The sequence below is a fragment of the Ovis canadensis genome, chromosome 2 (genome assembly GCF_042477335.2).
Source record: "Ovis canadensis isolate MfBH-ARS-UI-01 breed Bighorn chromosome 2, ARS-UI_OviCan_v2, whole genome shotgun sequence".
NCBI lineage: Eukaryota > Metazoa > Chordata > Mammalia > Artiodactyla > Bovidae > Ovis > Ovis canadensis.
Genome location: NC_091246.1, coordinates 254437858 through 254465440, shown reverse-complemented (window position 1 = coordinate 254465440; position 27583 = coordinate 254437858). Strand labels below are relative to the sequence as shown.

The 27583-nt window shown below is 54.2% G+C and overlaps 2 long non-coding RNA genes across 2 annotated transcripts; one reads left to right on the top strand and one right to left on the bottom strand.

Annotated features, from left to right (window-relative positions):
- On the top strand, positions 1-23271 carry LOC138433090 (uncharacterized). The gene is made up of 4 exons (XR_011254142.1): positions 1-261; positions 1045-1222; positions 6632-6722; positions 22350-23271. It is a non-coding gene; the product is annotated as an uncharacterized lncRNA (long non-coding RNA).
- LOC138433092 (uncharacterized) lies at positions 5719-25827 on the bottom strand. The gene is made up of 2 exons (XR_011254144.1): positions 25653-25827; positions 5719-6080 (listed from the first exon to the last, which is right to left on the bottom strand). It is a non-coding gene; the product is annotated as an uncharacterized lncRNA (long non-coding RNA).
- Positions 25828-27583: the final 1756 nt, after the last annotated feature.

The following is a 27583-nucleotide window of genomic DNA, read 5'->3' as shown; positions in this document are numbered from 1 at the left end:
TCCCCCGAGTGGCCTTCCAGATGCTGGGTGAGCTGCTGTGCCATGTAGGGATTCTTGACTAAAGCCAGGTCTTCAGACTTACTTGGTTGAACTCTTAACAGCGCTTTCACGGTGACTGCCCCCTACAAAGTCCCCATCACGAACGTTGCAGAGACTCCTGGCCTGCAGGGCGGTGTCGTCAGGACCCTGCCTTCCTGCCAGGAGACTGAGGCTGAGAAAATCCTCACAGCCGGTGGGAGGCAGAGCCAGGACCCTGTGAAGGTTAGTTCTGTGTGCCAGGCCGGGCGCAGGGGCGCGCAGATAGCCAGTGAAAACATGAATTCTGGGTGTGGTTGGGAGCTTGTTTCCAGAAAAGACGAGCGTTTGAACTGATAGACTCTAAAGAGCAGCCTCAGCCTGGTGAATGGCTGCCATCCAGACCCCCGAGGGCCGAACAGAACAAAAGGGCAAACGGCTCTCTCTGCAGGAGTGGGGACCGCCCAGCTTCTTCCTGCCTCCATCACTAGCACTTCAGACTCATACCCAGACTTACGCGGTTGCCCCCACCAGGCCCTGGGCTTGTTAGTCACTCGGTCGTGTCCGACTCTCTGTGACCCCCTCAAGGACTGTAGCCCGCCAGGCCCCTCTGTCCATGGGATTCCCCAGGCAAGGATACTGCAGTGGGTTGCCATTTCCTTCTCCAGGGGATCTTCCCGACCCGGGGATCAAACCTGGCACTATCCACCTGCTTTCATGAGCCTCCAGCCTGCAGACAGCAGGTCATGGGGCTGCTCAGCCTCCAGAACCAATTGAGCCAATTGTGTACAATGAATCTCTGTATTTTATGTCTGTATGGCCTATTGGTTCTGAGTCTCTGGAGAACCCCAATACAGATTCAAACACAAGACTGACCAGTCTCTCTCCTGGGCCCCAGGCTGTCTCTAGAAGCTGGGTCTGCTCCTTCCTGCCACCCCCTCCCCGCCAGGTTCTGCAGAATACTTCTTAGGCGCTTGTCCTGTGCGCAGGGCCATGCTGAGTCCTTCGAACGCCTTTCCACCCTTCCAGGGTCATCTTTTCCGGAAGCCGTCTCTGATTTACCAGTAACGACAGTGATCACGGTGATGACCACAGGACCTGCCTTGTTTTCTCCTGTGAATATTTTCGCACGTATGTCACACGACAGCGCTTGTGATTTGGAGCTATTGTTACCAACCTTGGTTTACAGAGCGCCCAGAGAGATCACGTGAGTACTCCGCAGTTAAGCGTCTAGTAATATAGGATCGGAACACAGGTCCCTCTGGTTCCAAGTCAGCGATCTCTACCGCACACTCTATTGCTTCTGGAAAACAATGAGCAATTTCTCACGTGTGTGTTCAAACGTTTCAAAACCCTGTCAGGTGCTTCACAGGTTCTATGACATCATCTTCAGAACAGTCCGAGGAGCCCGTCTTAGCATCGTTCCCACTGCTGGTTTTCTGATGCTCAGAGAGCTGGACGGAGTTCTCAGAAGTCGCACGACAGTTTCAGCAGAGGGACTTCCCTGGCGGTCGTGGGGCTGGGACCCCGCACCTTGGTCCTCCTCCTGAGGACCTCGTGAAACCTCCCTGGGAGAGTCCCCCCGGTGCACTGCGTCCCCGGGAGTCCCCCGCCCTCCAGACGGTGGGTCCCAGTTTGCTTCCTCCTCTGCAGCCAATCAGCCTCCCGAAACCTCTGCCTTCCTCCCAACCGGCTCAGCCCAGGACACCCTGAGTCCTGGGAACCTGGAGAACCGTGGGTTTGGGCGTGAAAGTAAATACGAGAAGCCTTTGGAGAGGCACCCAGTTCAAACTTGCTTTGCTGGGCACGGCCCTCAACCCAGGGTACCACAGGCTGGGGGCATTCCCAGCTTTCCACCTGCCGGCCTGGCCGTGCCAGGGGCCAAGAAGGGTGCTTCAGGCAAAATACCTGCCTGCGAGAGTGGGCTTCCTAGGTTCCTCTAGGGGTACACGTAAGGCCTGGACCAGGGGCAGGGACACCGAAGTTCTCCTGGTCAGCAGCTCTGCTGACTCAGAGAAGCCCGGGAAATCTCCCCGTCTTAGGAGTCAAACTGAAATAAGAACCTCGAACAGAAACACAGACTTCCTTCAGTCCTTACTATGCCGTGCGCTAGAGGACGGACGGCTCCTTCCCAAACCACTTCATGCGTGTGTGAAAAACAAGCTCTGGATCAGTGACTAAACAAAGTCACAGGGCTTGTTTGCACTTAGGGGCACTGTTTCAGGCTTATTCCCAGAAAGAGAATTACTGGGGCAGAGGGCATGCCTGTTTTTAAGGCTCCTGATGCAGACTGCTCCCCGAAAGAGCAGGGATGCTGCGGGCTCTGCCAGAGCAGCACGCGTTCCTGGCATCATCACTGAGTGTGAGCTCAGCCCCCGGTCGTGTCTGACTCTCTGTGACCCGTGGACTGGAGCCGTCAGGCCCCTCTGTCCATGAGACTCTCCAGGCAAGAGGACTGGAGTGGGTTGCCATGCCTTCCTCCCCTACCCAGGGATATAACCCAACGCTCCTGCATTGGCGGGCGAGTTCTTTACCACTGGTGCCACCTGGAAAGTCCCATCATCACTGGTAGATGCATTTTAAATTCCTAACACCAAATACTCCACACACCTAGCATATCTTTATTGAATATGTAAAGGGAATACCAGACCACCTGACCTGCCTCCTGAGAAACCTGTATGCAGGTCAGAAAGCAACAGTTAGAACCAGACATGGAATAATGGACTGGTTCCAAATCGGGAAAGGAGTACGTCAAGGCTGTATATTGTCACCCTGCTTATTTAACTTCTATGCAGAGTACATCATGAGAAACGCTGGGCTGGAGGAAGCACAGGCTCGAATCAAGATTGCCAGGAGAAATATCTGTATCCTCAGATATGCAGATGACACCACCCTTATGGCAGAAAGTGAAGAGGAACTAAAGAGCCTCTTGATGAAAGTGAAAGAGGAGAGTGAAAAAGCTGGCTTAAAGCTCAACATTCAGAAAACTAAGATCATGGCATCTGATCCCATCGCTTCATGGCAAATAGATGGGGAAACAGTGGAAACAGTGTCAGACTTTATTTTCTTGTTGTCCAAAATCACTGTAGATGGTGATTACAGCCATGAAATTAAAAGACACTTACTCCAAAAAAAAAAAAAAAAAGACACTTACTCCTTGGAAGGAAAGTTATGACCAACCTAGACAGCGTATTGAAAAGCAGAGACGTTACTTTGCCAACAAAGGTCCGTCTGCTCAAGGCTATGGTTTTTCCTGTGGTCATGTATGGATGTGAGAATCGGACTGTAAAGAAAGCTGAGTGCCAAAGAATTAATGCTTTTGAACTGTGGTGTTGGAGAAGACTTTTGAGAGTCCCTTGGACTGCAAGGATATCCAACCAGTCCATCCTGAAGGAGATCAGTCCTGGGTGTTCATTGGAAGGACTGATGCTGAAGCTGAAACTCCAGTACTTTGGCCACCTGATGTGAAGAGCTGACTCATTGGAAAAGACTCTGATGCTGGGAGGGATTGGGGGCAGGAGAAGGGGATGACAGAGGATGAGACGGTTGGATGGCATCACCGACTGGATGGACGTGAGTCTGAGTGAACTCTGGGAGTTGGTGATGGACAGGGAGGCCTGGCGCGCTGCAGTCCGTGGGGTTGCAGAGTCGGCAGGACTGAGCGCCTGAACTGAAAGGGTAGACGTGTGGCGCTTAGCACTTGCTGTATAAAGGTTTTGCTGCTTCTACAGAGTTTAACTTGGTTATTTAAGCCTCATAATGGTTCTATGAAGTCGATGGTCTTTTTATCCCGCTTTCCCAGATGAGGAAGCTGAGACACCGAGGTCGGAGGCTTGGCCAGGGAGAACGCCCCTCTGGCGCTTCCAGACGTTTCTGCTGCCCCAGAGGCAGGCCCTCGGGGCTCTGCCTGGGCTCCAGCTGCTGTGTGGCGTTTGGGGAACTGTCCCCGGGAAGAAGGGAAGTGGCAAAGGGCAGGGGCTGCTCTTGTGAGTTTCTCTCCCCTTCGTGCTGCCTGTGGTTCAGTCCCGCAGACTGCCGCTGCAGCTGCTCTGCCCAGGCACCTGGCTGCTCAGGACGGGAGGGCGTGCGGGGGCCGGTCCCGCCGCCGCAGCCACCGTGGGCTTCACCCCAGGATGGCGTTTCTTTCCTCAGTTAGAAGTCTTAGATGGTGGTTGTACACATACATGAAACATAACACTGACCATTTTAGGCATTCTGTTTTTTTAGAAATGTTTTGTTTTTCTGGGCGTCAACGAGCCGCTTGTGGGATATTGGTTTCCCGACCAGGGATGGAACCCAGGCCCTCCTCGGAAATGAGCGTGGGGAGTGCTAACCGTTAGACAGCTGAGGGGTCCCCGTGTTAACCATTTTGAAGTGTTCAGAGCAGCAGCATCGAGTTCAGTCACATTGTTGAGTAACCTGCACCACCAGCCGTCTCCCCAACTTTTGCGTCTTCCCAGACTGAAACTGCAAACCCGCAAAACAGTAACGCCCGCCTCGGGCCACCTCCCTGCTACATTCTGTCTCCGAGGCTTTGACTGCTCTAGGACACTCACATAAGTGGACGTGATGGCCAAAAAAAAAAAAAGTCATTTTGAAATATGGAAAGGACGCAGCGATCACTGAAGCGAAGAGCGGGGGGAAGGACGGTGCGATGAGCCGCCCCTCTGTATGTGCGTGGCCGCTCACAGCAGCAGTTCCTGGGAGCCATCGGAGCAACCGCTGCGGTGAGCCGACTGTGCTTTAGAAAAGAACAGCAGCACTGTTGTGCTTCGTGGCAAGGGCTCTAGCACGCTGAAGGCGATGCGAGATCAAGGGGGTCTCCTGTGGTTAAGACTCCGTGCTCCCATTGCAGGCGACTCAGTTTTGACTCCTGATCAGGGAACCAAGATCTGGCATGCCAAGCAGTGCAACCGAGAAAAGGTGGGGAAGAAAAAGGTCATCAACTTGGCACGGCCTGAGACCAGACTTGGTGGGCTTAGTTGAAGACATTTTCCAGACCTGTGAACAGGGAAACTCTTTCCTTCCAGTTTTATGGAGATGTAACTGACCTACATGGGCTCCCCTGGGAGCTCAGTTGGTGAAGAATCCACCCGCAATGCAGGAGACCTCGGTTCAGTTCCTGAATTGGGAAGATCTGCTGGAGAGGGGAGAGGCTACCCACTCCAGTATTCTTGGGCTTCCCTTGTGGCTCAGCTGGTAAAGAATCTGCCTGCAGTGAGGGAGACCTGGGTTCAATCCCTGGGTTGAGAAGACCGCCTGGAGAAGGGCTACCCACTCCAGTATTCTGGCCTGGAGAATTCCATGGACTGTATAGTCCACGGAGCCGTAGAGTTGGACACAACTGAGCGACTTTCACTTCATTTCCCGATTGACATACAGTGCTGGGTAAGTTTAGGGTATACAGTATCATGATTTGACTCGCATCTGTGGGACTTACTTTAACCAACCAGCTGCAGACCCAGGGCCTCGCTTGGACCTCTCCATGGTGGTGCTTTTCCACGATTCTCCTGCGAAGCACTGCGAACCCTGTTTGTGGCACGGAAAGCCCGTGACTTCACACTCAGAAACCCACAGGCTGTGTCTCTCCGCCGCCCTGCCTCCCCTGCCCGGCCAGCTAGTGACTCAGCCAGGCAAAGACATCTGACATCCGGGCCCACCTCTTGGCGGGTGCTGAGCGGATAGACACAACCAAGCCAAAAGTCGGGAAGAAGGATTTATTCCTCAGAGCAAATAAGAAGAACCCTGGGGATCTCTCCCAAAGCAGGGTCTCCCCAAACAGCAAATCTGGGACATTTTAAGCTAAGGGTAGATGCCGATGCGTGAGAGGGCTAGAGTAGAGAATGCAGCGCAGAGTTGGGGCGAAGGTCGACGAGAGTCCGGGCTCAGCTGGTTGAACTCGGCATCGTCCCATCCTCTACCTGGTGGGGGCCTCAGCTCCCGCAGAACGCGCCCATGTATCCTTATGTGGGGCCTCGCTGGTGGTCCAGTGGTTAAGACTGCACTCTTCCACTGCAGGGGGCATCCTTTGATCCCAGGTTGGGGAAATAGCATCTAACAAGCTGCTAGGTAAGGTCAAAAAAAAAAAAAAAAAGACACGTTATTGTGTAAATCCCTTGAGGAACCGGCCCGCCCGAGGCTGCCCTACTGCTTCCGGCCCGGCTCCTCCTTCATTTCTGCATTTTCTCCCTGAAGAGCTTTAATTACTGGGATGGGCTCCTGGGCTAGCACTGTGGAATGGCTCAGGCCAAGATGCGTTCTCTTGTGTCAAGAAAGTCTTCCCTGGCTCTCTTTGTCCACGGAACTCCGCTACCTTACCTTCTTACAGTAATGTCTTCCCTCTGAAGAGCTTTATTTTTAAAAACTGAAAGACAGCCGTTTTGGCTGGTTTTGTTGTGGTGATGACCTGTGAGAGTACCTCAAGGAGCAGCGGCTAAACCTCAAATTCTCGTTGCTCCGGGGCTGCGCCCTCAGAAAGCAATTTAGTTCCTGCCCAGGAGGGACCTAAATGCCAAACACAGATGGACCAGGGGCCCAGAACAAAGCTGGCAAACAAAGGGCAGCTGTTTTGAGAAATCATCGTAATTAAAGCTCCCATTTCCTGTGCTTTTTCTAGGAAATGTTGAGTACTTAGCACACAGTATTTTATTGCAATAAGGCACTGTTCCTTCCGGGAGAGAGAAGCTCCGAGAGGTGAACTGATTAAGGTGAGCTCACGTTTGGTAAAGAGAGATAATGATGGTAATGATGGTGACTAGTATGGATCGAGCAGTTACTGGGTGCTGGGCTAAGTTTCATGTACTATATGTGCGTGTGTCTGCGAAGCCCCTCAGCCCCTCCGAGTCTTTGTGACCCCATGGACTGTAGCCCACCGGGCTCCGCTGTCCATGGGATTCTCCAGGCAAGAACACTGGAGTGGGTTGCCATACCCTCCTCCAGGGGTTCCTTCCCAACCCAAGGATCGAACCAGGGTCTCCCACTTTGCAGGCGGATTCTTTACCGTCTGAGCCGCCAGGGAAGCTGTATGTAGCATGCGTGTATCTGTTATGGGTATATGCGCACGTGCACGTGCCTGCTCAGTCATGCTGACTCTTTGCAATCCCATGGGATATGGCCCGCCAGACTCCTCTGTCCCTGGAATTTCCAGGCAAGAACACTGGAGTGGGTTGCCGTTTCCTTTTCCTGGAGCAGGGAGGGCCTCTCTCAAAGCAGCATCCGTGATCCTGGGCGGAGCTAGGACTTGACCCTAGGTCCTCCGCACCGCCGGTAGTTAACCTTTGGCTCACCCTGATCCCTGACCTCTTTGCTGAGTCTAAAGCCTTCCCTCTTCCCAGCCACTCTGTACTTGTATAACACTATCCATTTGTGTGTGTGTGTATATATATATTTAAATCTATTTATTAGGCTGCCTCGGGTCTTAGCTGCTGCTCTCAGGATCTCCCTTGCATCTTGCAAGATCTTTCCTTGTGGCCCAAGGACTCCCCAGTTGTGGTGGGCAGGCCTGAGAATGCGGGGGCTTCCGTAGTCGCGGCTGGCGGCTTAGGCTGCTGTGTGAGATCTTCGTTCCCTGACCAGGGATCGAACCCTCGTCCCCAGATCGCGAGGGACCGCTGGACCAGTGGGGACGTCCCAACACTGGCTGTTCGATCTGGGCAGACCTGAGTTTGATCTCAGCCTGGAGCTGGGATGGGGGCCTTCGGGATTTGCTCCTCCGCCTGAGAACCGCGGGTCCTCCTGACTCCACCAGGGACGGCCCCTCCATTCCCCGGGTGGAGAGACGCTCTCTGGACAAAGCCTGAGAGACGGGCCGGCTCCTCGCACGTATTTGTAGGTTTGGCCACAATCTCCACGCGTTTGGGATGGTGGAAAAAACGGGCCCCATGTGTGAATTTTACACCTGATCTCTCTTTTTAAGAGCAGTTTCAGCATTTTTTGGAAACTGCTTTTTCTACCTTCTAGTTCATTCGTGCCAGCTGGGGGATTAACCCTTTGCTCTCCCATCCCTCTCTTCCTCTAATGGAATCCTTCCCTCCCTCCCTTGCTTTTCTCCTTAAGACTCTCTCCACCAAGGGGACGTTTACATGCAGTGAAACGCATCGGTGCTGAGGCACAGTCTGATCAGTTTAAAAAAATTTTTAATTGGAGGATAATTGCTTTATGGTGTTGTGCTGGCTTCCAGCGTGAACAGCGTGAGTCACCTACGTGTCGGTCACTGTCGTGTCCGGCTCCTCGTGGCCCATGGACTGTAGCCCACCAGGTTCCTCTGCCCATGAAATTCTCCAGGCAAGAGTACTGGAGTGGGGAGCCGTTCCCTTCTCCAGGGGGACTTCCCGACCCAGGGATCGAAGCTGGGTCTCCTGCATGGCAGGTGGATTCTTGACTGTCTGGGCCCCCAGGGAGGCCCCCAACCGACCGTAAGTACACATGAATACCCCCTCTCGAGCCTCCCTCCCGCCGCCCGCTACCAGTCCGATCGGCTCTGACAGTTGCGTATGACAGGTAGGTCTCACCCTTGTCAAGGCATGGACCGTGCCAGTCACTCCAGAAATTCCCTCTGTCCCTTCTCTCCCTCATGCACCTGGAGGAGGACTCTTGCCAGACGCCTGGCCAAACACCTGGGTGGCTCAGCGCCTGTTCTCCAGGGTCCTGGGGCGAGGGTCCCCAGCATTAACCTTCACCGAGCTGCCTGGATTCAGACTGGGGACCCAGGTAAGGGGAGAGAGGCTAACGAGAGATAGAGAAACAGCCCAGCAGAGGGCTTTCCTGCCAAGGGGAAGGTGCCTGGAGGAGGCCCGGAGCCCAACCCATCAGGAGTGCGTGTTCCTGAGTGTGTAAGACCTGGGCACGACGATGCACGCGGCTGAAGGGAAGAGGGACTGCCCCGGACACGGTTCAAAGCTGTGAGGAGGACGTCCCTGGGGTCGGGTGGCTACGACTCCGTGCTCGCAACGCAGGGGCCCAGGTTCCGTCCCCGGTCAGGGAACCAGACCCCAAATGCCGCCATGAGGCTGCTGGAGCAGGCGAATAAATGAATGTCAGAAACGACGGTGGCAATGGGGAGAGACTATCGCAGTATGCAGAGAGAATGACCTCGACTCTGAATGCATCACAGGTGGGGTGGGAGGGGAGGGGAGGTGGTTTCAGGAGTGGGTTTATAGCCAAGGAGCCGAGTGAGGCAGGTCAATCGGTTTTCTTTAACAGTGACCCCTACCAGGACGGGGAGGCTCCCCTGATCACTCAGGACATTTATTTGCACCGGCCCAGGAGTATTTCCACAAATGGGAGAGCAGGCGGCCCTATATGTAAATTGTTTGGGGGGGGCGGGAGTTGGGAGGTAGAGATGGCGGAGGGGACGGTGGAACGCAAAATTGAAATGTAAGCAGTGTTCAGAGTCAAGGCGAATATCTGAGAATTAACTTGACCTGAAGGGAGCAGAATATCCTACCCCCAAATAGGCCATTTCGGCATATTGATTATTTTGAATGAAACTTATTTGAGAAACAGCCAGTGCAAGAAAGACACTCTGCCTTTCTCGGTCCCCTGAAAGAAGGAAATAAGTCTCCCAGGTGGAGTGTGCTCCCTCAGCGAGGAGGGTCAACGGTGGCATCTTATCGCAGGAGGGAATTCAGGGCTGAGAAGGCGGTGTAAAGAAACCTTGTTGGACTTCCCTGGTGGCTGAGCGGCAAAGAGTCTGCCTGCAATGCAGGAGAGGCAGTTTCCATCCCTGGGTTGGGAAGATCCCCTGGAAGAGGGCACGGGGTCCCACCCCAGTGTTCTTGCCTGGAGAATCCCATGGACAGAAAAGCCTGGTGGGCTACAGTCCACAGGGTCGCACAGACTCGGACACGCCTGAAGCGACTGAGTGCGCGCGCAGAAATGAACCTTGATGCTTCCTCACTGGTTTATCAGCCCAAGCCCAAGCTTCTGGGTCTTGTCCGTCCTTCACAAGCTGTTTCTTTATCTAAAGGTATCGAGGCTTCCTGCTTCCGTCGCTGCTTTGAGTCTCATACTTTCCTGAGTTCCTGTAGATACGAAATTAAATTTGTCTTTCTCCCGTTCATCTGTCTTATGTCAATTTAATTATTAGACCAGCCAAAGAGCCTAGGAGGGAAGAAAGGAAAAGTTTCCTTCCCTACACGTGTTTTCCTTCCCTTCTTCCAAAGCACCACCTGTCAGAAGTATTCCTTTGACCGTTATTTATTGGACCGCGAGCCACACACTGTTCTGGCACCAAGGATACAGCAGTGGCCGATGCAGAGACAGGCCCTGGCCTCGCGGGCTTCCGTGTGTCGTGGGGAGATGGACAGCGTGCAGGCCTTCCCTGGTGGCTGAGCAGTAAAGAATCCACCTGCAAAAGCCTGCCAATTGCAGGGCACATGGGTTTAATCCCTGGGTCAGGAAGATCCCCCCGGAGAAGGAAATGGCCACCTACCTCAGTATTCTTGCCTGGAAAATCCCATGGACAGAGGAGCCTGGCAGGCTACAGTCCACGGGGTCACCAAGAGTCAGATAAGACTTAATGACTAAACAGTAAGAGACAGTAAACAAGATAAAGACGTGACTTGTGACCTGACTGAGGGAAGGACGCAGCTAGTGGGAGGGGAGAAGAGTGCCATGTGGAAGGTTTATAATTGCAAACAGGGCTGCGCAGGGACAGTCTCGCTGGGAAGAAGACGTCCTGGCTATGGAGCTGGCCAGGAAACAGGAGGATGCCTGTGGGAAAACACTGCGAAAAGGGAACAGGAGGCACCAAGGTCCTGAGGTAGGTGCGTGCCTCCTGTGTTGAGCATCCGCAGTCAAGAAGGCTGTGTTGTTGCGGGAAGGGGGACCCCCATTCCAGGGCCCGAGAGGGGGTTCTCCTGCCAGGCTCCTCTGTCCATGCGATTCTCCAGGCAAGAAGACTGGAGTGGGTAGCTGTTCCCTTTTCCAGGGGATCTTCCTGACCCAGGGATCCAACCTGACTTCCTGTATTGCAGGCGGACTCTTACCCGTATGAGCCTCCAGGGACGCCCGAGAGAAGCAGGTAGGTCATCTAGGGCTTCCGGCATGTACTCTGAATGGCAGGGCGGCTCCTGGAGAGCACTGAGCCGAAGGCGGACATGCTTCTGTTATCTTTCAAGTGGAGCCCTTTGCTGTGTTGAGGAAGGGCTGACAAAGATCCACACAGTCAAAGCCATGGCTTTTCCAGCAGGATGTGAGAGCTGGACTGTAAAGAAAGCTGAGCACCGAAGAACTGATGCTTTTGAACTGTGATGTTGGAGAAGACTCTTGAGAGGCCCTTGGACTGCAAGGAGATCCACCGAGTCCATCCTAAAGGAAATCAATCCTGACTATTCATTGGAAGGACTGATGCTGAAGCTCCAATACTTGGCCACCTCTCCGAAGAACCGACTCCTTAGAAAAGACCCTGATGCTGGGAAAGATTGAAGGCAGGAGGAGAGGAGGGCAACAGAGGATGAGATGGTTGGATGGTGTCATCCATTGACTCAGTGGACATGAATCTGAGCAAACTCTGGGAGACAGTGAAGTGCAGGGAAGCCTGGCATGCTGCAGTCCATGGGGCACAGAGTCAGAGGCACAAAGGACTACTCAGAGTTGGACATGACTGAGAGACAGAAGGGGGTCGGCAGGGAGATCAGTTAGGAGACCGAGGTGAAATCTAAGGAAGGGCCGCGCACAGGGAAGGCGGTGAGAGAGGGTCGCCTGGAGATGCCGTTGGAAGGTGACGCCGTTTGTGCTAATTGGCTGCAGGGTGCGGGCCAAGAACAAAAGGATGTCGGTGGAAACATGGAGTCCTTGTCATCAGCGGGGAGGGGAGCCCCGCCCAGTGGCAGCAGGTTGAGCTGGGGGGGTAAGGGGAGCAGATTGGAAGAGGGGCCCTCCTGGGAGCTCAGTTTGAGACCTGCTGGTGTGAGATGCTGTTGGACACCAAGTGGAGAGTCTGAGCAGGCAGCTGGCTCTCAGAGTCCGGGGTTGGGGAGAGGCTCAGAGGTATAAACATGTGAGTCATAGCTTCGGCGTAGGCACACTATTTAAAGCCTTGAAATTACGTAGGAGCTTCAAAGGAATAAAACCTCGGATAATAGCATTGGAAAGCGTCTCAAAGTTCTGCCCATCTGATGCTCGAGTTTTACAAGGAAAACAGCGGAGCCCAGAGAGGGGAGGTCCCTGGCCTCAGGCCACACAGAGAGCTGGTGGCGAAGCTAGGGATGAGGCCTTGGCTCCTTGATTGCTGAGCAGAGCCTCTTTCCCATACCCATCTGTCACCGCACTTTTTATGACGGAAAAGGTTCTCGGCCTCTAACCCTTTGCTGTTTCACTTCATGGCAGAGCTCAGGAGGTCATCAGAGAGCTGAGATGCTAAGATGACCCTTTACAGCCACCTGGCAGGTGGGGGACGAGGGACTTCCGACCCCTGGTCCAGCGCCCCTTGTTCCCCAGCCCCTTCTGTGCCCCCTCCTCCAGGAAGCCAGCTGTCTCTCGTGCCTGGACCATCCCTGGCTCTTCTCCGTCCTCTGCTCATCTCACCTCGCACTGGGCTCCGGGTCTTTGTCACTCTATGTCTGTTTAGTCTTGACGAAGGTTCTCTCCTTGGCCAAACTCTGTGCGGGTTCCTCTGAGCTGTCCCGTCGCGTGGGCTCTGACTTGGGGCTTGCCTCTGCTCTGTCCTGCTTTCTCAAGAATCCTGCCGAGTTAGTTCAGCCAGGATCTGCCCCTGATGTTTGGTCAGCCCCGACGTCTGACTGGGTGCCTCTCCTCCACCTCCTCCCACTGATGTCAGATCGCCCTGACCCGCCTTCAGCAGGAATCCTGCCAGGTCTGTGTCATTCTCTGATTTATAACAACACATATACATTAGGCTTTTCTCCTGCTTCTGGCACGGAGCTCTAAAACCCTCATCATTTCTTATAAAAGAGCCATGGGGGCATCTTTTATAATATTTACTTTTGTTACTTGGTTCCTGAAATATTGAGTAGCTCCAGAGGAATAAACCCTGAAGGAAATGCCCACTCAGTCCTCCTGCCTGGAGAGTCCCATGGACAGAGGAGCCTGCTGGGCTGCAGTCTACGGGGTCGCAAGCGTCGGACGCGGCTGAGTGACTAAACCACCACCAGCTGGATAAAGGAAATGGATGTCTTTTGTTGCTCATAACGAGCTCCTTTCAACCCATACCTGACTTGATGTTAATAAGGTGACTTTTGGAAAGCCCCTAAGGACGGGGGCTGGTTGCCAGGGACACCAACTAAGATTAGAAGGTTGGCACTTTCAACCCCACCTCTCAGCTTCCCTCCTGTGTACCGGAAGGGGAGCGGTTCAGGAGACTGAGTTCACTTCGCAATGGCCAGTGGTGGAATCAGGTATGTGTGTGTCATGACGCCTCCATAAAAGCCCAAGAGGGTGAGGTTCAGAGCTTCTGGGCTGGTGAACGCAGGACGGTGCTGGGATCGCGGTGACCCCTCCTCATATCTCGCTTTATGCATCTCTTCCACTGGGCTGTTCCTGACCGGTGTCCTTTTATAATAAATCATCCAGCTCCAGGAGCTGGTGATGGACAGGGAAGCCTGGCAGGCTGCAGTCCATGGGGTCGCAAAGAGTTGGACACGGCTGAGCGTCTAAGTAACAGCAACATAATAAATCGGGCGCCTGGTAAGGAACGCATTTCCCTGAGCTCTGTGAGCCCTTCTAGCCAATTACAAAACCCAGGGCGGGGCTTGTGGCAATCTCTGGTTTATGGTCTGTGGGTCAGAAGCACAGACAGCAACCTGGACGTCAGTTAGTGTCTGAAGTGTGTGTGAGTGGCTTCTTGGGTCTGAGCCCTTAACCTGTGGGATCTGATGCAGATTCTAGGTGACCAGTGTCAGGGTGGAGTTGAACCGGCGGCCTTGAAGCTGGTGTGGGAGAATCACGTGGTTTCGGATCCTGCCTCCCACTCCCAACACACACACCCCACATTTGGTGGGAGTGCAGAAGTGTTCAGAGTATTGTGTGTGTGGTTGGGGGGTGTAAGGGAAAACAACAGTGGGTTTTTTCTTTATAGTCCTGAATCCCCCCAAGCCCTGCTGCTCCCTCTTAGGAATTTTCTCTCCTCAGACCCCACCGCGCTCCTTGGCTACACGTTCCCACTTCCGGTTGTATTCTGAGTTGAGAGTTGGGAGGTTTCTTCCTCTCTTAGTCACTAAGTCGTGTCTAACACTTTTGTGACCCCGTGGACAGTAGCCCACCAGGCTCCTCTGTTCATGAGATTTCCCAGGCAAGGATACTGGAGTGGGTTGCCGTTTCTTTCTCCAGGGGATCTTCCCGGCCCAGGGACTGGGCCCAGGTCTCTTGCATCTCCTGCACTGGCAGGCGGATGCTTTACCAGGAGCCACCCGGGAAGGCCTGTCTTGCAGTAGGCCCTGAGTACAATCTGCCCGTCTGTTCTGTAACAGCTGCTGTGCAAATGCTTTCTTTTACAGGAGGAGCCGTCTTGTAGGAAGGGTGTCTGTGATGATCTTGCAGGAATAACCCCCCAGGGGCGGGACCCTGGTGGTTGATCACGTTTGTAAACTGCACGAGGCCTGGCCCAGCACCGGGGATGTGTGAGTGGCCCCAAGAAGATTTGGAAGGTCGACCTGCCCCATCTGGTGGTCCACAGCCATGCTTTTGGGCTGACATGTCTGTAGCCACTGGTGAAGGAGGACGTGTCCAGTAGCCTTCTCTGTCCCTCGGGCCAAGGCTTGGGTGTGAGCACAGGCATTTGGGGGTATTTTTTTAATTGGAGCATAACTAACGTATAATGCCGTGTTAGCTTCTAGTACAGCAGAGTAGCTCAGTCATACATATTCTTCCTCACTGTGGTTCACAACAGACGAGGGACGCGGTTCCCTGTGCTCTGCGGCAGAACGCCTTTGCTTATCTACCGTGTGCGGTACTGTCGTGGGTTAGCAGCGTCTCTGCTTACCCCAAACTGCTCATTTATGCTCCCTCACCCTCCTTCCCCTCTGGCAACCGTAAGCCTGTTTGCTGTTGGTGAGTCTGTTTCTGTCTTGTGAATACATTCGTTTCCATCATGGTTTAGATCCCACACATGGGAATAGCTCATGCTGTCCGTCTTTCTCTGTTTGACCGGCTTCACTTAGTGTGATAATCTCTAGGCCCATCCATGGGGCTGCAGATGGCATTTATTTCACTCTTCTTTACGGCTGAGTAGTATTCCTCATCTGGGGGAGGGCATGGCAACCCACTGCAGTGTTCCTGCGTGGAGAATCCCAGGGACAGAGGAGCCTTGTGGGCTACAGTCCGTGGGGTCACAGAATCGGACACGACTGAGCAACTAAGGGCATACTATATACACATTATATGCTTCAGTCCAGGCGCTCAGTCGTGTCCGACTCTGCGACCCCATGAATCGCAGCACGCCAGGCCTCCCTGTCCATCACCAACTCCCGGAGTTCACTCAGACTCGCATCCTTAGAGTCAGTGATGCCATCCAGCCATCTCATCCTCTGTCGTCCCCTTTTCCTCCTGCCCCCAACCCCTCCCAGCATCAGAGTCTTTTCCAATGAGTCAACTCTTCGCATGAGGTGGCCAAAGTACTGGAGTTTCAGCTTCAGCATCAGTCCTTCCAAAGAAATCCCAGGGCTGATCTCCTTCAGAATGGACTGGTTGGATCTCCTCGCAGTCCAAGGGACTCTCAAGAGTCTTCTCTAACACCACATTTCAAAAGCATCAGTTCTTCGGTGCTCAGCTTTCTTCACAGTCCAACTCTCACATCCATACATGACCACAGGAAAAACCATAGCCTTGACTAGACGGACATTTGTTGGCAAAGTAATGTCTCTGCTTTTCAATATACTATCTAGGTTGGTCATAACTTTCCTTCCAACGAATAAGTGTCTTTTAATTTCATGGCGGCAATCACCATCTGCAGTGATTTTGGAGCCCACAAAAATAAAGTCTGACACTGTTTCCCCATCTATTTGCCATGAAGTGATGGGACCGGATGCCATGATCTTCGTTTTCTGAATGTTGAGCTTTAAGCCACCTTTTTCACTCTCCTCTTTCACTTTCATCAAGAGGCTTTTTAGCTCCTCTTCACTTTCTGCCATAAGGGTGGTGTCATCTGCATATCTGAGGTTATTGAGATTTCTCCCGGCAATCTTGATTCCAGCTTGTGTTTCTTTCAGCCCAGCGTTTCTCATGATGTACTCTGCATAGAAGTTAAATAAGCAGGGTGACAATATACAGCCTTGACGTACTCCCTTTCCTATTTGGAACCAGTCTGTTGTTCCATGTCCAGTTCTGACTGTTGCTTCCTGACCTGCATATAGGTTTCTCAAGAGGCAGGTCAGGTGGTCTGGTATTCCAATCTCATTCAGAATTTTCCACAGTGTATTGTGATCCACAGAGTCAAAGGCTTTGGCATAGTCAATAAAGCAGAAATAGATGTTTTTCTGGAACTCTCTTGCTTTTTCCATGATCCAGCAGATGTTGGCAATTTGATCTCTGGTTCCTCTGCCTTTTCTAAATCCAGCTTGAACATCTGGAATTTCACAGTTCATGTATTTCTGAAGCCTGGCTTGGAGAATTTTGAGCATTACTTTACTAGCGTGTGAGATGAGTACAATTGTGCGGTAGTTTGAGCATTCTTTGGCATTGCCTTTCTTTGGGATTGGAATGAAAACTGACCTTTTCCAGTCCTGTGGCCACTGCTGAGTTTTCCAACTTTGCTGGCATATTGAGTGCATCACTTTCACAGCATCATCTTTCAGGATTTGAAATAGCTCAACTGGAATTCCATCACCTCCACTAGCTTTGTTTGTAGTGATGCTTTCCAAGGCCCACTTGACTTCACATTCCAGGATGTCTGGCTCTAGATTAGTGATCACATCATCATGATTATCTGGGTCGTGAGGATCTTTTTTGTACAGTTCTTCTGTGTATTCTTGCCACCTCTTCTTAATATCTTCTGCTTCTGTTAGGTCCAGACCATTCTGTCCTTTATCGAGCCCATCTTTGCATGAAATGTTCCCTTGATATCTCTGATTTTCTTGATGAGATCTGTAGTCTTTCCCATTCTGTTCTTTTCCTGTATTTCTTTGCATTGATCACTGAGGAAGGCTTTCTTATCTCTTCTTCCTATTCTTTGGAACTCTGCATTCAGATGCTTATATCTTTCCTTTTCTCCTTTGCTTTTCGCTTCTCTTCTTTTCACAGCTATTTGTAAGGCCTCTCCAGACAGCCATTTTGCTTTTTTGCATTTCTTTTCCGTGGGGATGGTCTTGATCCCTGTCTCCTGTACAATGTCACGAACCTCATTCCATAGTTCATCAGGCACTCTATCTATCAGATCTAGGCCCTTAAATCTATTTCTCACTTCCGCTGTATAATCATAAGGGATTTGATTTAGGTCCTCCCTGAATGGTCGAGTGGTTTTCCCCACTTTCTTCAATTTCGGTCTGAATCTGGCAGTAAGGAGTTCCTGATCTGAGCCGCAGTCGGCTCCCTCTCCCTCGTCTGTCAGTGGGCATTTAGACCCCACGTCTCAGCTTCTAGCTGCTGTGCACACTGAAGTCATGTATCTTTTTGAGTGAGAGCTCTTCCAGATACAGAGTGTAGGAACTTTCACCTCATTGTGAGTAAGCCCAGATCAGCTTCCCCTCTCAGCGCCTGGCCTTTTGCTAAAGAATTTTCCTCCCCACTTAGCGCCTGTGATTTGTCGTCTTCCTTGGGTCCGTGAGGAGCTCTCACTCCCATGCTTGGGCCACTGCGGGCGTTTTGCAGACACTGCGGGCACCTGGGCCGGCCGGGTTTGTCATGGGGCGGTCCTGTGCGTTGCAGGGCACTGAGCAGCGACTCTGGGCTTGGCCCACTAGACGCCAACCGCACCTGCTCAGTTACAACGGCCGAACTCATCTCCAGACTTCGCCAGCTGTTCCCTGAGAAAAAGATTGCGTCCTCCTCCACTTGAGAACCCCGGAGTCACTGGGAAGAATTGTTTTCAGCTGTGGGAGCAGGAAGGGGGCTGGTGTGGGGCCCCTCCGGGGGAGGTGACCAGAACCAGATGTATCGCTCTGATCGTCACACTGCAGCTCACTTGCTGGCCATGTGTTTTGTATCTAGAGGGGGCCCAGAGACTGCTTTCCCATTGTCTTAGAGGTGCTGGCAAATTCTGAGAATGACCAGACTCCTCCGCGCAGCGAAAGGTGATGACACGTGAGGGATGTCTTGATTAGTGAGAAGAAAGGGCCACTTCCTCAAAGGGGAGGGGAAGAAGGGGAGTCTGGGTTCTGATCTGGCCCAGCTCTAAATGGCTGTGTGCCTTCAGGACAGTCACTTCACGCCTCTGAGCTGCGAGGATCAAGTGCACCCAGCGGGGAGAGGTGCCCAGAGGAGTGTACAGTCAGCACTGGTCTGCCCAGGAAAGGCAAATTCCCCGTTCTAACGCTGAACGATGTCGCGCGTGATGGCCAGGCTTCCTAATAGCTTTGTGATGTTGAACTCTAAAACCGAAACCAAATGTAAGGATCCTCCACCCAGTGTTAGGTGCGAGGATAAGTGAACAGTCGGTACTTAAGGCAGTGCGAGCCGCAGCGGGGCCAGGACATCGCCTCTTTCCAGGAAGAAGAATCAAAGAGCCAGAAGAGCGCCTGAGAGCGCATTCAGTGACTTGGTGGTTCATGCTGAACTGACTCAGATGCTCTCGGAAAATTGGATGTTTTCTTAAGAACATCGGGGGAGATGAAGGAAACACAGATGCACAGGGCAGCTTTTAAAGCAAGGCTGGACAGCTAAGTTCCCTGTCCTTTGTTAGCAGCGTTGGCCCAGTGAACCCACCTGGGCCCCTGCAGACCCCTAGTGAACAGGTCTCTGTTACTAGGGTGGAATGGGGTTGGAAATCGCACCCAGGTTTGCAGGAGGCACAGTGACCGTGGAAAGACTGGAAGTTGCTTTGAACGGGACCAAAGAGAAAATAACAGGTTACTTCTCTCTTGACTTGACTAATAGCGACTGAGAAAAGTGAGCCAGACCCACTGGAGCACTGGTCGCCCGGGGAGGCAATGGCAGCCCCTCCAGTGCTCTTGCCTGGAGAATCCCAAGAACAGGGAGCCTGGGGGCTGCAGTCCATGGGGTCGCAGAGAGTTGGCCGCGACCGAAGCGGCAGCACAGGGCTGATCGGTTTGAGGCTCTTTTCTTTTTGGGCTCGGACTGGACAGGCCAGTATCTGCTTCTGGGGAGTCCCGGATTTGAAGATCTGAAAGAGCCGGATTGTCTCCCTCCACGGCTTTCCTTTTGCCTCCTCCCCTCTGTCTTTCCTTTCAAACGGAATTTTATTTGTTTATTTGGCTGCTCCGTGTTTTAGCTGAGCCATGCGGGATTTTTAAGTTGTAGCATGTGGGATCCAGTTCCCTGACCAGGGATGGAACCTGGGCCCCCTGCCCTGGGAGTTGGGAGTCTCAGCCACTGGACCAGCAGGGAAGTCCCTTCTAATTGAAACAGAATTAATGTACAATGCTGCGTTGGTTTCAGGTGTACATCAAAGCAATTCAGTTGTATATATGCATTTATGTAGATGCACTTTCCAGATTATTTCCCATTATAGGTCACATTACCGGATATTGAATATAGTTCCTTCTGCTGTTCAGTCACTCCTTGCTGTGTCTCTACTTTGCGTATGGACGTGTGTATCTGTTCATCCCACACTCCTAGCCCCTCCCTCTTCGCCTCTCTTTTCCCCTTGGCTACCATGAGCTTCTCTTCTAGGTCTGTGAGTCTGTTTCTGTTTGGTGCATAAGTTCATTTGTACTAATTTTTATTTTTATTTTTATTTTTTTATTTGTACTAATTTTTAGATTAGTGATAATCTGATCTAAACTAATTTTTAGATATGTGATATCATGTGGTATCCGTCTTTCTCTGACTTACTTCAGTTGGTATGATAATCTCGGGGTTTATCCGCGGTGCTGTAAATGGCAACACTTCATCCTTTTTATCACTAATCTTCTAACATATATACACACACATACATGTGCGTGCGTGTGTGTGCATATACGTGCGTGTTACTCTCTCAGTCGTGTCTGACTCTTCGCTTCTCTATGGACTGTAGCCCGCCAGGCTCCTCTGTTCACAGGATTCTGCAGGCAAGAATTCTGGAGTAGGTTGCCGTGCCCTGCTCCAGGGGATCTTCCCAACCCAGGGATCGAACCGAGGCCTCCCGCCTTGCAGGCGGATCCTTTACCGTCTGGGCCGCAGGGAAGCCGTCACCGCAGCTTCTTAAACCGATCATCTGTTGACAGGCACTCGGTTGTTCCCACTTCTTGACTGCTGCAGAGAGCGCTGCTATGACCACTGGGGTGGGACCCCGCTATTTTAAGGACAGGGAGACCGAGGGGAGACGAGGAAAGAGACGGAGGTCAGGGCCGCGGCAGTGGGTGTTGTGATGGAGGCCACGTTCCAGAGTTCCAGACCGGCTGCTGGGCTTGGTCCTTGGGGTGTCACAGCGGACCCCCGTCCTTCACCTCTCGTCCTTCACCTCCCGACACAATCTCCTCACCTTTAGGATGGGTGCGCTGCTGCGGCTGGCGCTTGCTGGAAGCCTGTAGGCGAGCTGCCCTGCCCAGCAATCCTGAGCAGCAAACATCAGCATATCAGGAGCCTGCAAAACCATGGCACAAAGCCACGTGGCCCTCAAGACTCTGTCCAGACAGTTCCTCCTCTGGGCTCACCTGGTTTTGAAGGGGATGAGAAATGCAGCCAGGGATTGGCCATCCTCAGGGATTGCTTAGAGCAGCGGTACTCAAACCTCAGCATCACTTGCGGTGGGTGGGGTGAGGGGGGGAAGCTTATTTGGTAATCTGCATTGCTAGCAAGTTCCCGGGTGACAAGGTGCTGCCAGCCCCCCTCCCCCCCCCCCCCCCAAGCTCATAGACCAGCACATTCTCCAGATGGTTAACGGCCTCCTGCAAACCTGTGGCTTCAATTCTACCTGCTCGGCCCAGCTCCTGGCCCCTGCCCCCTGCCTACTCTGGCCTGGGGTTCCTCTATCTGTCCTTACGTGTGGTTCTTCTCATCTTTCTGGACTCACTAATACCTTATCATTCTGTAAGGTAACAGCTCAGATAACATTTTCAGCTTTTTAAAAAAAATCATGGTCAGGATGGCCTGTGCTAATTGCCCTGGCCAATTAAACCTAAATTGTTTTGGCCTCCTGAATCAGGCTACCCCATTGCTCTACGCAGATCACCTTCTTCAGGAAGCCCTCCAGGACTGCTCAGACCCAGCAGGTGTCTCTTCTGAGCTGTCTGCTTACCACTCTCATAAATGGGCCATTTCCTCTGAGGGGACTGTGGATCATGTCCACATTATCAGGGCAAGGAAGATGCATCCCCAGTCCTCTTGGAGTTCTTTTCATTTCAACCAGCAGAGGGCGGCTCAGTACCACAATTCTACCCAGCTGGGTTCAGCCTTGGGGGTGAATAACCCAGACCTTCCTGTCCTCAGAAGGCCTTGAGGCAAAGGGCAGGCGCTGAGACGACCTGGTTATCTCATCTGTGGTTAAGTGCCGGGACCTGGGTCCGGACATTTCTAGTGGTGTGACCTTGGGCTTTGTGACTCACCCACTGACCTTCAGTGTTTCTCTGTAAATAACCCACAATAATGCCCCATGGAAGTTTCTGAACACTGAATAGATTGGTCACATGACTTGTTTAGCCCAGAGCCCGAGTCAGGCTTAGCACGTGCACTGGTGACCGTGGGCTAGTGATTGCACCTCTCTGCACCTCAGTTTCCTCATCTGTAAAATGGGGATAATTCAGACTACCCCCTTGTGGACTACCAGCCCAGCTCCCTGTATCATTGTTATTGATGATGATGGTGGTCAAGCCTCGGTGTTTACCTGTTCCGTTGTTCCTGCTTGTGGCTCCAGATTAAAGGCTGTCCCACCCGCTTTCCTGGTTCCTCCTGCTCGCCCGGAGCCGTTTCTCCTGGTAGGGGCAAGATCAGCACCCCAGCTCTTCCTGGGAAGAGTCTGCTGAGTTCCTGGTGTGAGCTGGGGCGCCAGCTGGCATCTGGAAACTTGGATTCCTTGAACATGGCTGCAGCTCAGGGCAGCAATGCGAGTCCGGGGTGGTCCAGGGTGCTCCCACACCCACCCCACAGAAACCCAGCCAGCCCTGAGCCCCTGAGCAGGCCCTGCTCTCTGTGAGGGGCCGGGGGGTGGGAGCAGGCAGCTGGGGGGCGGTGGCCGGGTCAGCTCTGCAGCCAGCGTGGGAGGCAGGGGGAGCCTGGACCTCCACTCTCTCTCTCTCCATCCACACGGTGGGGACGATACGTACTGTCTTCTCTCTTCCTTTCAGGGCAGGCTGGCGGAGCGACATCCTTGTCCAGATGTGGGGGAGAGCCCAGTCTAGAGCAGCTGACCTGGCTTTGCACCCTGGTGCCAGTGAGCTGTGTGGCGCTGAGCAAGCGGCTCCAACGCTCTGGGTCTGTTTCCTCACAGCGAGGCTGGGGGACTGAGAATGGCACGCATGTGCTGTGTGTGTCTGCTCTGCTCTCGGTGTTATTATGTTAGAAGCCACATGGCCTCCTGTGCAATCTTCAGTTAAAGAGGACGAGGTCATGTTCCCCAGGCCAGCGCCTGGACCTCCAGCGGTGTCCACTGCCCTTTGTTTACAGGATTTCCCTGAATCCTCATCGCAACATCATCATCCCGGTTTATGGATGAGAAGACTGAGGCTCCAGGAGGCGGAGTGACTTGCTGAAGATCCACATGTGCAGAACCAGCTGACCCCGGGATGGGGGAGAGGGCCCGAGGCCCGGGCGCAGTGCCTCCCCAGGGATGAGGGAGAGGACCCAGTGCCTCCCTGGGGGTGTGGGAGAGGGCCCGGGGCCCGGGCGCAGTGCCTCCCCGGGGGTGGGGGAGAGGGCGCAGGGCCTCCCCGGGGGTGGGGGAGAGGGCCCGGGGCCCGGGCGCAGGGCCTCCCGGGACTTGTCCAGCCCCGGATGCAGCCCCATCCTGCCTGTGCTGCTCAGTTCAGTGCTCAGCACCCATGGGCGCCGTCCACCGGGCAGACCCCTCTGGTGAAACCTGGCCCCAGGGTTGTCCCTCTGGGCCACAGCAGCGGCCGACCACTGACTTCTGGGAGGAAAGCTCTGTAGCTGGTAATGATCCATAAATGCCCACCTCTGGCCTCTTGGGAACTGGTTCCCCTCAAGCCTTTGGCTTTGGTCCCCCCTCTGACTTGCTTTCTATTTCTGCAACGTCTTGAGTGTGCCCCAGCTGTTTGTGCTGTGAATTTCATTCCCAGGATGGCCTTGAGCTTGATAGAAGAGAGGCGCGGTAGGAATCTAATGAACGCATGGGTGGCCAGGCAAATAGATGTGATTGAGCTGTGCCGCTGAGCCTCTTAGGAGGGGTGAGATCCTTAGAATACTGTTCGAGGGCCTGAGCTGGAAAGGGAGGAGGCAGGAGTTCAGCACTTGACTTGAGCCGAGGTTAGAGACAAGACGGGCTTCCCTGTGGCTCAGAGGGTGAAGAATCCGCCTGCAACGCAGAAGACCTGGGTTCGACCCCTGGGTCAGGAAGATCCCCTGGAGAAGGGAATGGCAACCCACTCCAGTATTCTTGCTGGGAGAAGCCCGTGGACGGAGGAGCCCGGTAGGCTGCGAAGAGTCAGACATGGCTGAGAAACATTCAGTTTCACTCAGTTTTAGAGACAGGTTGGCATAATGTTGAAGTACCAGGCCTGCATTCAAATCCTGGCCCAAGAGGGCCGCCATGCTTTGATTCCCTGTTGGTTTGGATCAAGTTTACACTCCTTGTCTTAACCTATGCAGAGTGAGGGCACGTGGCTGCTGAGCCAGGGTCTCAGGGTCTTGCTCCTGCATGTCCTCTCTCTCGGACCTCTGTAATCTCCACCTGAGACCAGCGTGAGCTGGAGGCCGGGGCCATGGAGAGCGGCCCGAGACAGGCTGCCCTAGACCGGAAGACGGCAGATGCAGGAGCGAGTCGAGTCTAGCTGAGATCAAGCTTGGTGCAGGAGCAAGTCGAGTCTAGCTGAGATCAGGCTTGGTGCAGGAGCGAGTCGAGTCTAGCTGAGATCAGGCTTGGTGCAGGAGCCCTGCTTCCCTGGCGGTCCAGTGGTTAAGACTCTGCTCCTCCAAAGCAGGGGACACAGGCTCGATTTCCGGTTGGGGAACCAGGATTCCACACGCTGTGCAGCATGGCCAAAAAACAACGACAAAACAAGCCACCTCCAAATCCTAGCAACTGAAAACAAGAAAGCTCGGCTTTTCACTACTTGTTGATGGCCCATGGGCTGGGCCTTGGCGCATCTTGCCGTGCAGAGACCTGGGCTGCTGAGGTCCCCGTTCTGAGTGGTGCTGAGCCGGGCACGGTGCCGGGACTCAGAGTCTCAGCTGGTGACGGAGTGCTCAGCCCGGAAGTGGCGCGCGGGGCGCTCACAGCTCAGGGGCCCCACCCACCCAGGGGTCAGGAAGTGATCCTTCTTAGCAGGAGAGAGCCGGAAATATTGGCTGAACCAAGGTCGTCAATGGTGGCTATTGTTTCCTGCTCTTCAAGGCCAGGGAGTGGAAAAGTGAAAACAATAAGAGAAACGGTGCTAATAGCAGCTCTGCTTACTGAGAGCCCGCTTCTCGCCAGGCACTGTGAGAGGCCGAACGCGTGTCATCAGGCCCTCACTTGCACAGTGGAGCACGCGGCTCCAGGAGCCACACGGCCGGCCTGGGGCTCCAGGCTGGTGGCGGAGCCTGAGTCCAGACCCAGGGCTCTGAAGCTCACTGTCTTTCTAGCAGACTGTGTGGCCCCTTTTCAGAGTCCCCAGAGGTTGACCAAGGCTCATTTGAAAGAATGCCCAGAGGTTAGGCAAGGGCCAGACCAGGCTTCCCTACACAAGGCTGGCCAGGCAAGGCTGTCCCTGGGCTCCCACCAGTCGCATCAGAAGCCCAGAAAGCGCCTGTTGGCGCACTTTCATTCCCCTTGCCCCTTCCGGTTTTGCAACACACTGTCTCTCTGAGGAATTCCAGATGAGCCCGATTCAGGATTTTCTTACCCCATCAGACTGGAGGCAGGCTCCTCCCCTTTGCAGAGCTGTTTGTAACAACTGTCCTCAGTTACCACACTCCCGTGCTGTTCGCCCGCGGGTGTCAACTGCTTCATGAGCGTTTTCTTACGGAAACCTCTCTGCAGCCCTGTTATCAGCTCCATTTTACACAGGTGGGATCAGAGGCTCAGAGAGGTTAAGTGCCCCTCCGAGGTTGCCCAGCTGGTGAGGACTGCAAGCCCGGCGGCCTGGCCCCACAGCCTGTCTCTTCTCTGTTTTGGGGACTGTGCTGGGCCCCTCGCTGCACTGCGTGGGGCTCTCCGGTTGGGCTTGAGGGCTCTGGAGCGTTGGGGTCAGTAGTTGTGGCGTCCTGGCTTAGCGGGCTCCAAGGCACGCGGGATCTCAGTTCCCTGACCGGGGACCACACCCACATGTGCACTAGAAGGCAGATTCTTAACCACGGGACCCCAGGGAAGCCTCCCGACACCCTCACTTTTAACCACTAAGAGGGCTTTAACGTCCCTGAACTCATCTTCCCTCAAACACACACAGCCCCCAAACCTTCATGGCAGAATGCAACCGTTTTGTGATGCTTACCGGCTCAGGGGCTTGGACAGGTACAACAGGGAGAGCCCGTCTCTGCTCTGTGCTGTCTGGGGCCTCGGCTGAAAGGCCTGAAGCCCGGGCTGACTCGAGAGCAGGCTGCTGGAATCGTCTGCTGGCAGCTGATCCCGGCTGAGACCGGGGTTGTTGACTCCCGACCTCGTTGTGCAGCTGGGGCCTCCTCACGTCGTGGCAGACCTTTGGTCTCTGTCTCACGGGGTGGCTTCAGGGCTGAGTGGGAGCTAACAGGACGGAGGCACACGCCCTCGTCTGAGCTGGCAGAATCACTTCTGCGGCGTTCTGCTGGCTGCACAAGGCTGCCCAGATTCAGGCGCAGACCCTGTCTCTCCACGAGGGGAGTCAGAGCACTTGTGGGCATGTTTACAAGCTCCACGTGGAGGGCATCGATGCCTGGCCGTGGAAAGCTGGGACGGTGAGTGTGGAACCCTCATGGGGCAACACAGACTCGGGTTAGCGCTGACCTCCAGCAGCCCATCACTGCCTCTTGGCCAAACAAAATAAAAAATTTCCCCTATTTATTAGGCTGTGCGGGATCTCAGTTGCCGCGCACAGGCTTTTCTAGTTGTGGCACAAGTGCTTAGTTGCAGTATGTGAGGCCTTCATCCCCTGAACAGGGATTGGACCCTGGCCCCTCCACTGGGAGCCCGGCGTCTCAGGCAGGGGAAGCCCCTTGGCAGGGCTCTGGGGCGTGCTGGTCCTGGAGGACACGCTCCTGGTGGCCAGCAGGGGGCGCCCAGCAGCCCTTGGCGTCCCCAGGTTAGTGGAGGGCAGGAGAGGGCGCCTCTCTGGACGCTCTGCCCCCACTGCCCAGCAAGGAGCTCTGGCGGGACCCCAGCTGTGTCCACACCCCTCCCTACGGACTCCAAATAGGCTGTCGCTGGTTTTCCCTGCTTCTCACCAGCTGCGCCAGCTCCACGGACCCCCTGGGGCCGCAGTCCAGGCGGGGCTCCAGCACTGGCTTTGCAGCCTGGCGGGTCGCGAGCTGGGACAAACCACACCCCTGGTCTGGACTTCGGGCTTCCCCAGAGGGGAGACCGAGGCTGCTGGGCTCCGTCACCCTCTGGTTTCCAGGACTCCAAGGAGCACCTGCATTTCTTAGGGGAACACTCCCCTCCCAAGACCCCTGCAAGCTCCTTGGGGACAGATGGTCTCGTCTAGACTCCGGGCAAGGCATTATCCCGGGCTTCAGTCTTCTCATCTGGAAAATGGGGATGTCAGCGGCGCCTGCCTCAGGGAGTCATCAGGAGGTGGACAGGTTTACAGAAGCCCTGGCACCTTAGTGGGTGGTCACTGACAGCTTCCTGCCTTCTTGCATTCCTGCAAGAAGAGCCCAAGGAGGCAGATTCATGAGTCACGAGTCCCCTCGGGTCTCCTGGGGGCTCGGGGAGAGTGCGGATGTTTGAGTGCCGGCCGTCACAGTGGCTAGACACAGAGTTCCAGGAGCAGGCCTCTTGGGACTGCCTTCCAGTGGCTCCAAGGATCTGAGGGAGGTTGCTGAGAATACCTCTTGTTTTTACAAAATGACTTGCCCTCCCAGGCGTGTGCCCACAGCCCCCTGTGTGGGTATCATCTTGGATGGCAGGTGGGCATCAGGCCTAAGGCCCACAGGAGACACTGAGGTCCGGGGAAAAGACTGGGGACTTTCCTGGAAGCAGTGACAGCCAGCCTTCCTGGGAATGGGCACCCACGATACATGGAGAAGCTCATCCTCCAGCCACGAAGGGCATCGCCGTTCGTGGAGGGTGAGGAAGCCCTCCCTGCTGTCACGGCTCTGCCAGATGGGAGCCCGAGTGCTGGGGCTCCTGGAAATTCCTGTCTGCTCTCCGCCCCCGCACTGCCCACCTCCGGAGGCTGGGCCTTGCTCGTCCTCATCTCTCCTTCCTGCCCCTCCAAGCTCTCCACGT